The 9,311-nt window shown below is 36.7% G+C and overlaps 1 pseudogene; it reads right to left on the bottom strand.

The window, feature by feature from the left end:
• Positions 1-5,885: 5,885 nt before the first annotated feature.
• On the bottom strand, positions 5,886-8,795 carry LOC138166421 (large ribosomal subunit protein eL19-like; annotated as a pseudogene).
• Between the last annotated feature and the right edge of the window lie 516 nt (positions 8,796-9,311).

Here is a 9,311-nt window from a genome sequence, read left to right as displayed (position 1 = left end):
AAAGTCCTTTAGATGTGTTGTCTCACTGGATTCTCAAATCTACCCTGGGAGGAGGGTGCTATTATTATCCTCATTTTATAGAAGGTAAAAGGGAAGACGTGGGAGGTTAAGTGACTTGCCTAGGAACACACAGCCAGTAATTGTCTGAGAAATACACTGAACTTAGGTCTTTCTGTGCTCTACTGAGTACATGTCTCTTTCCACCTATATATTTAGAATGCATACTGCAGTAATTTTTATTCCTCTTGTACAAAAGACCAGGAGAAATTGATTGTTTCTCCCTAACTTCTCACTTCAGCACAAATATTTGGACAGGGATAATTACTGTTAATATTTATTATTGTTCCCATTCTATATAAAGCAGTCCCTAGTGGCCAGAGTTTGTTCCAGTGTTATTTTTGCTTCTCTCTGACTTTAGAGAACACCATAGGGATTCTCCTTCATTAAAGCCAGAGAGCTTTGAAAGTGGCAGCAGGGAGTGAGACTACAGAAACAGTGGTACTTAGTGTCCCTACAGTTTATAGTTTCATTTGTTACAATAATGGACAAATAATTCTATTATTAAGTAGCATAGATAAATAGATTATAGCCTCTTTGACAACCGATGAGATGCCTGATGGATAACTTTAACTTTCAGTTGTTTCTCCTGATATTTTGGGCACACATTGTATGGAGTTTCTCATTTTGATTTATAATTTTTCCTGGAACATACTTCAACCAAGAAACTATGCCAGTTTAGCTTACTGAGAAATCCTGTTTCCTCTTGTGAGGTACTTAGGAGTCTTGGCTTCATAAACATCTATTATTAGATACTACATGAAGTGGTGGAAAGAGCACTGGCCTAGGAGGCAAGAGATTTGAGCTCTCCTTCTGTCTCTGCCTTTAACTAACTATGTCATTTCACCCCCTCTGGGTCTGTTTTCTCATTGGTAAGATGAGTGGTTGCCCTGGATGATCATTTCCAGCTGTAAAGTTTGATGATTCTGTGTTTGTGATTTTTATTATTCTTGCCATTGGGACTTTAGGGAACTTAGGGTCTATGCTAACTGCTAAAATAATCAGGTGCTTACCACCAGCTTTTTCCATGGGAGATGGAGCTACAGTTCAGCATCCTTTTTATGAGAGCCTCATGTTGCTGGGGGTAAAAATCATGGCCTTGTTAATTTCATGTGACTACCCCAAACTGCTGGCTAGAAGCAAGACTGTCCTGACTAAGCATTTATTCTCTCAGCTGTTAATTTTTTATTCAGACTTGCAGCTCCTTCGAAAGGACTATGAAGACTTTCTATTTAACGACATTAAAATTTTAATCCTTGTCATTTTGAAACATAAAGCACCATGGATGGACTTCCTCATCTTTCACTCGAATAAAGTAGGTAGTTCAGGTCTTTACAAAAGATTAGGTTTTCTTGGAATTTTACTTACTTCGCAAAATGTACTATAATACTTTCTACTTTTGCTTAGGTGTAAATGGAATAAAACATGTCACCTTGCAAGTTGGCAAAAGTTTAATTGCTGGGTATCAAGTAAATTATTTCCTTTGTACATGGAAAATTATATTTAATCTTTCAAACCCTTAAGATAGCTTCAATTTACCCAGTAGAACAAAGTTGAGTTATGCAAGTATTGTTTGGGCTTCACTTTTCCAATTCTTTCCCTCTTCCTTCCACCTCCTTGCAATTTTTATAATATGAAAGAACATAAAAATGCCATAAGATTTTAAACTAGATTTGTTCTACCTAATAAGATGCATGAAAGACAATGTTGAATAATGGAGACAGAACTGAATTCAGAATCAGGAACCCCTGATGTAATTTCCTGCCTATGAAATGTCCTAACTGTATGACCATAGACATTAAACTTCTCAGAGTCCCCAGGCAGCTTTCTTGAGATGACAAGTCTACAGGATAATAGTGCAATGAGCATAATTGATTCTTTTCTCTCTCTTCCCCCTAATCTGCTCTCACTAGAGCACACTTTATTGGAGCATGCACAGAGTTGAGCTGAGATCTCCTGGGTCACTTCTAGTATAACAGATCTGCTTTGGATCAATGCTGAAGCCATGGCACTTGAGGTAACCCAGAATCTCCTCAGTCCTTGCAATGCTAGCAGGAGAAAAAGGATTTGTCAAAAGATGATTTTGAGTTGTCAAAAAATGAAGGATCCACTCAGTAGATTCTAAAGGAATGACTTCTACTCTTGCTTTCTTCTTCTCTCTTGAATGTTTGTGGCTCCTCTCTCTGTGGAAGCTATGGTAGTTGCTTTCACTTTGCAATGGATACCATGTATTGCCCATATGAGTCTAAGCTCCGACACTGGTCTTCTGGCTGAATTTTTTGCTTAGTGTTTCCCTAAGGATAGAGACCAAACAGTGATGAAGAAAGACATTTTCAGCTTGCGGGCAACCTCATAAATTCAAGAGTTCAAGAACTCCTTTATCCTTGAGAACTGATCAATAGGAAGAAGATTTTTTTTTTTTTGGCTTAGCAAGCATATCCTCAGAGAAAATTATCACTGATAGGAAAATGAGTCCAAGTCATACCCTAGCTTGCCAAAAACATTTACTAAATAGCTACATAGTGCAAAGTTTCAGGTTTTAAAGTTTTAATTATCAATATCCTGGGAAAGTATCTTAGGAGCTGTAGGTTACAGTTATATGTTTTAAATTTTTGACAATCCATGCTTATGCCATCTGAGCTCATATTGGTCTGATTAGTCATAGTTGGACACACTATACCTTGACCTCAACATATTATTTTGGTCAAAAAACGACAGTAACCAACACCCATCTTTCTGACCTTCTTCTCCATCCATCCACACAGAAACCTTCTGAACCTGGTTTTATTTAGTTTTCCTTTTATTTGATGGCGTCTAAATGGTAGAGAGCGTTAAAATCATCTTGAAATACAACCAGGTAGGTTCATTTTTGTCTTTAGTGTTAAAATGAACCTGGTACTTGAATGAGCTGCTTCTCTTTTGGAATGAGTAGTTTAGCTACATGTAGTGAATGATAGCAAAACTGAAAATATAAAGCCCTTTTGTAATGAAACAGAAAGGGTCAAAAGACAGCTCTTTTTTTGTATAGAGGAAAATGGTAACATTTAGGTGGATAGGAAGGGAAAAAGAAATATTCATTTGGAAATAGCTGATAGACTGTGGTAATATGATTATTAATCCCTAAGGTATCTTGTATTGCTATTATACTTTAAAAATTAAAGCATGCCATTGATATGTTATATGGTAGAGTTTCCTTTATTTTTGCAAGATAAGGTCAGTTTCTATCTGAATGCAAAGTATTTCTAAATAGTCAATAAATAGTATGTACTTCAGTCATAAGCACTGAACAAACTGTCAGCATTATATATATGACATGTTAAAAAAGAGAGAGCAGCTATTAAGGCTTCCAAGGACCCCAACCCCAAAAAGCAAGTAGTTCACTTAAGAACCAGTTTTACACTAGGATTGTAACATTTGAAAGGCAGAATAGTGTAGTAGATAGAGGGCCATCTTTGGAGTCAAGAAGAGTTGGATTCAAAGAGGGAAGATATGGGTTCATATTCAGAGGAAGAGAATGGAGGTAAAAAATTCACTCCATTTTCAGTGAGAGATGTTAAATGGTCCCAAGAACAAAAAGGGTTCTCGAAAGAACTTAAAAGGACTTAAATAAAAAAGGAGAGATCAAGGAAAAATTAGAAAAAAAAATAAGAGCAATCCAAGAAAATTATGAAAAGAAAGTCAATCAACTGGAGATAGAGAATCAAAAACTTGAGGAAGAAAATAATTCCTTGAAAACTAGAATTGGGCATAGGGAAGCTAAAGATGTTATAAAATACCAGGAAATAAAAAAAATGAAGTCAAAAGGATGAAAAAAATAGAAGAGAAAGTGAAACATCTCTTCACAAAAATAGCTGATTTAGAGAACAGATGGAGGAGAAATAATGTAAAAATAGTTAGATGACCTGAAAATTATGATAAATAAAAGAATCTCAATACAATATTACAAGAAATTATAAAGGAAAATTGTCATGAAATTCTAGAATAAGAAGGCATTGTAGAAATAGAAAAAATTGGATCACCACCTGAGAGAGATCCCAGGAGAAAAACATAAAGGAAAATTATAACCAAATTTCAATGATCCGAGGTTAAGGAGAAAATATTGGAAGCAACAAGAATAAAACAATTTAAATATCATGGACCATAGATTTCTGAATACTATATTCTTTAGATTAAAAAAGCTGGGGTTAAGACCAAGGGAGACTTACCCAACAAAATTAAATCTAATCTTGAATGAAAAAAAAAAAGGATATTTAATGAACTCAAAGACTTTCAAGTTTTTGGGGACAAAACCCCCAGAACTTAAGAGAAATTTTGACAAATAAATTTGGACATCCAGGAGAAATATAAGGTAAATGTTTAGGGTCTCAATAAGGTCAAATGTTTACTTTGTATATATTAAAATATTAGCAGCACTCTTAAGATTGTCATTATTTGGATAATTTGAAAGAAAGATGTTAGCTGAGCTGAGTATGATTCTAAAAAAAAAACTGGGTAGGAAAAGATAAAAAGGAGTAATTATCTCATACAAATGAGGCATAAAAGGAAAATTGATACATAAGAAGCTAGTAGGGAGAAGGGCAGGTCATCCTGGAACCTTATTCTCATTGGGAATAGTTTAAAGTGGGAACAACATATGTATCTGGAAGGGTATGAAAGTCTTCTAAAAATTCAGAAAGAAATAAGAGGGCAAGGGGCTAAGGTGAGGGGAGAGAATAAGTGAAGGCCTTTCAGAGGGGTGGGTAGGTTAAGGAATAGGAGGGCAAGGTAGCAGGTAGATGTAAAACAGAGGAAGGCTAGGGTAAATAGGGTGAGAAAGATAGTAAGGAAAAATAGAAAGGAGGAAAATGGACAACAAGTAATTGTAGATTAGAATGTGAATGGGATGAATTTACCCATAAAACAGAAATGAATAGCAGATTAAAAAAAATTTTTTTTAAAGCAATTGGGGTTAAGTAACTTGCTCAAGGTTACACAGCCAGTTATTTCTGGGTGTGGTGCTAAGTATCAGAGCCCAGATTCGATTCCAGGTCATCCCGACTCTGGGGCTGGTGCTCTTACTCACTGCGCCACCTGGCCGCCCCCAGATTAAAATTTTGAATTCAACAATATGTTGTTTTCAGGAGTCATAAAAATGAGAAATACACATAAAGGTAAAATAGAGGGCAAGAGTAAAATTAAGTATGTTAAAAAATCAGGGATATTTAGTAATCACCATCTCGGACAAAGTTAAAGTCAAAATAGATTTAACTGAAAGTGAAAAATAGAGAAAATACACTGTGTCAGCAATGTTATTCAACATTGTTTTAGACCATTTAAAATACCTAGACAGTACAAAAAACCTGAGTATAAACCTGCCAAAATGCAGGAACATAAACATAAAACACTTTTTATACAAATAAACTCAAATATTAATAATTGAAGTAATATTTATTGTTCATGGATAGGTAAAGCCAATATAATTTTTAAAATGACAGTTTTACCTAACTAATCTATTTATTCAATGTCATCCTAATTAAATTACCAAAAAAATGTTTTTTTAAGTTGGGAAAAATAATTACCAAGATCATTTGGAAGAGCAATAGGTCAGGAACTTCAAAGAAAACAGGGAAAACAGAGATGTAAAGGAAGTAGATTCAGAAGTATCAGACCTTAAACTATATAAAGTGAGAGCATTGTTGAAATATAAAAAGGATAATTTTGGTTATTTTAAATTAAAATTTTCTTGTATAAATAAAACCTATGAAGCCAAGAATAAAGGGAATTGCAGAAATTTGGGGGGGTGGGTGGATATTTCATAGATGATCTCTCAGATAGAGTGTGATTGGGTTGGAATATTGCTAGTGTAGGAAATGATAAACTGGTTGACTTAGAAAAACATGGAAAGACTTGTACTTATGAAGGATGATGGTATCCACCTTTAGAGAAACATGATAGGAGGAGATACATTTAGCAGTCTTACATATGTGTATATGAATATATATCTGTATATATGTGTATGTTTATAGATATCTATGTATATGTATATAAATCCATGCTTAATTGTAGCCTTCTTTAAGGTGGGGTAGGGGGAAGGAGGGGAAAAATGAAGTAAAAAGTGCACAGCAGAGAACAAAAGAAAACCAACAAGAAGCAAAGAAGAGCTGGGCAGCTTTGAAAACAATGTGTAGTATTTATTACATACATTTTTTTGAAATGGAAATTTATTGTTTTATATTGAATCCTCTCATGGTCTGCTGTGTACATGGTGATTTTTTTTTAATTTTGTATTTAAGTTTAAAATTTAAAAATTCACAAAAAAAAAAAGATTCAAATCCTGCTTCTGATTCTTAGGTGACCCGCATGGCACAGTGGTTCTCAGCTCTCATATATAATCAGTTGGCAAATCTTGTATATTCTACAGTTATTACAACTCTCATATCTGTCTTTTCCTCTCTAATCATGACAGCAACACCTTCATTTAGGTCCTCATTACTTCTTGCTTCAATAATTGCAATAGCCTCTTTTCAATTCTTTTCCCAAAAAGCTGCCAATGTAACATTCCTAAAAAGCTCTTGTGTCTCCCTCTCTTTTTTTTGACAGTTGTCCATTTTTATTGCATATGCCAAATAGAAGGGTACTATGTACAGAGGATATAGGGGAGGATCTTTTTAGTCTCCTCCTCTTTGAACAAAGTCTTGATGATCTCTTTCTCAGTCTGTAGACGCTCTTCCCGACACTTTTGTGCTTCTTTGTCTTAGACCTGTGAGTTTCAGCCTGGTCAGCCAAGAGCTTCTTCTGGGCCTTGTCTGCTTTTAGTTTATGAATGTGCTCCATTAGTATTTGCTTATTCTTGAACACATTTCCCTTCACCTTCAAGTACAAGCTGTGGTACATGTGGTGGTAAATCACGGTATCTTCGAAGCAGATGGCGAAGAAACCTCATTCGCCTCATCCAGGTCACCTTCTCAGGCATACGAGCATTGGCAGTACCCTTTCTCTTCCCAATACCCATGTGCCTGCCCTTCCTTTGAGCCAGAGTATTTTTTCAGCATCTGGCACAATAGTGCACAGTAATGGGCTTCTGGATAATAAGCCCATATTTAATCAGCTTCTGGATCTGCTGGCAGGAATTGGCATTGGCAATTTCATTGGTCTCATTGGGGTCAAGCCATACCTTCTTCTTTCCACATCTAATGACACTAGAGGCAAACCTCTTCTGAAGCCTGAGCATACTCATGGCTTCAGCTGCATCTTGGAAAAGGAAAGGAGAGAGCCTCCCTTTTAGAACCACATATAGCCTCTTTTCTTTAGCCTTTAAAACCTGTTGGTGTTAAAGAAAGACAAATATGTTTGGTGTGAGCCCTTGTTGGGGCTGCTTTATACCTTTAGTGCCCACCTGCCTCCTAGCTCTCACCTGTGGCTCCAAGAAGCTGTAGCATGTGTAGCAGCCACATCTTGGTAAAACTGTTTTAGCAGATGGGCTAAAGCAGGTTGAAGGTAACTGACAAGTGTCAAACCCATTGGTGAATTGGGGAGAGGTGTCTACCCTAAGCATATGAAGACTTCTCTGGTGGAATAGGCAGATGTGAACAGTTTGTTACAATGGACCAAGAAGTCAGTGGAAGCAGGCTGTGAAGTGCTTAGGGCTTGGTCATACATACATCAAAGATGCCAAGGTCATCTATTGTATCCTGAGCCATCAGCATTCATCTTGACTTTATTTTTCCACTGGACTCCAATGACTCAGGAAGAAAGATTGAACCCAGTGACTTTGAGTAGCTCTACTTCACTTAAATCTAATTTATGTTTAAGTCAAAAGACATTGCTCATGCCATTTAACATTTTTGACCTACCTTGAAGACCTATGGCAATGGGGAAGTGACAAAGCAGTATGTGCGGATACATTGGGAATTATATTCACAACCTTGCACACAGACAGCCCAGGGCATGGGGTTGTCTTCTCACTGAACTGAAGTAGTAGTGGGATTTAGCAGCTCCCTGGGTGTCTGAGCATCTGAGCAGCTTTTTTTTTTAAGGTAGAGACATCTCCTTTACAAATGTCCATATGGACTATTTGTGCCACACCTGTAGATGAGCCTCCTGAGCTCATATTAGTCTGATCAGTCAGTGGGACACACTGTACATCGACTCTGACACAGGGATGTCATTTTGGTCCTCTTTGACTATGAAGGACAAAACCAAAGCCTTTTGTGATCTGACTCCAGACTTGTTCTATATTCTTTCCCTTCACATATCAGCCAAACTGGCCTTCCTGCTTTTCCAGATATACAACATTCCATCTCCCATCCCCATTCCTTTGCATAGGATGTCCCCTAATGTGCTCCTTATTTACTTCTGCTTCTTAGAATTCCAAGGTCTTTTCAAAACATTATCTCAAGCCTTACCACCTCCATGAATTCTCCCTTGATTCCTTCTCCACTAGTTCTCACTCCCTCAAATTATTTTATATTTACATCATTGGATTTATTTATGTAGAGGAAGGTGAATCAAGGTGGTACCTTATCATTTTGATGAACTCTTCAATTAATTTCACTGAGGAGGAGCCTTTGGAGTCAACTTAGAGGGACATCTCAATGAAATGTGGGTAAGCTCCACAGAGTGCTATATTGATTAGGTTTCAGAGAATGGGACTATTTTCTGATGATTGACTTTTAGAAAATCACCTACCCTTCCTCTTAGTTTATAAAGGCAGACTTATCAGCCTCTCCAGCTCTGTTCAAAACCAACTTCCTATGTGGAAGAGGGGGGCATTTTTAACTCCCTAGGTGGTATGATCTCATAATCTTTCTAGTCTGAGAATTAAAATGAGGGGGTGGGGGGGCATCACCAGCTGTAGACATTTCCATGTAGGTAACTCCAGGTATGGGAACTTCTGATTTTGATATTTCAGATATTTGATATTTCAAATCCTGGATCCTCTAGAAAGAGAATTCCTGAGGGATTGTGCTCTTTGATTAAAGAACAAAACATATATCCTGAGAAGTCACCTACTTGGAGAGTAAAGCCAATGAATTACTCAGTACAGTTATGATGGGAAAAAGACTACTTGTTTAGAAGCCTCCTTTCTTGGAAGCATCTAACCACTGCCTGGTGTTATGATCATGGAGGGGAATATGTCTGATCCTGTAAAAGAGATAAATTTCATTGTACTATCAAGGTATTGCCCTGATAGCAACCCTAGGTTTGTATATCTCCATAGGAGAAACTGATAGGGCATTTGAATATTCTATGTGGTTTTGGATCTGTTCATGAGT

Source organism: Petaurus breviceps, unplaced genomic scaffold, assembly GCF_028583685.1.
Source record: "Petaurus breviceps papuanus isolate PSGF00001 unplaced genomic scaffold, PetGlider_PUasm1.0 221, whole genome shotgun sequence".
Taxonomy (NCBI): domain Eukaryota; kingdom Metazoa; phylum Chordata; class Mammalia; order Diprotodontia; family Petauridae; genus Petaurus; species Petaurus breviceps.
Note: the sequence above shows the minus strand (reverse complement) of the source record. Positions and strands in the feature narration are given on the sequence as shown.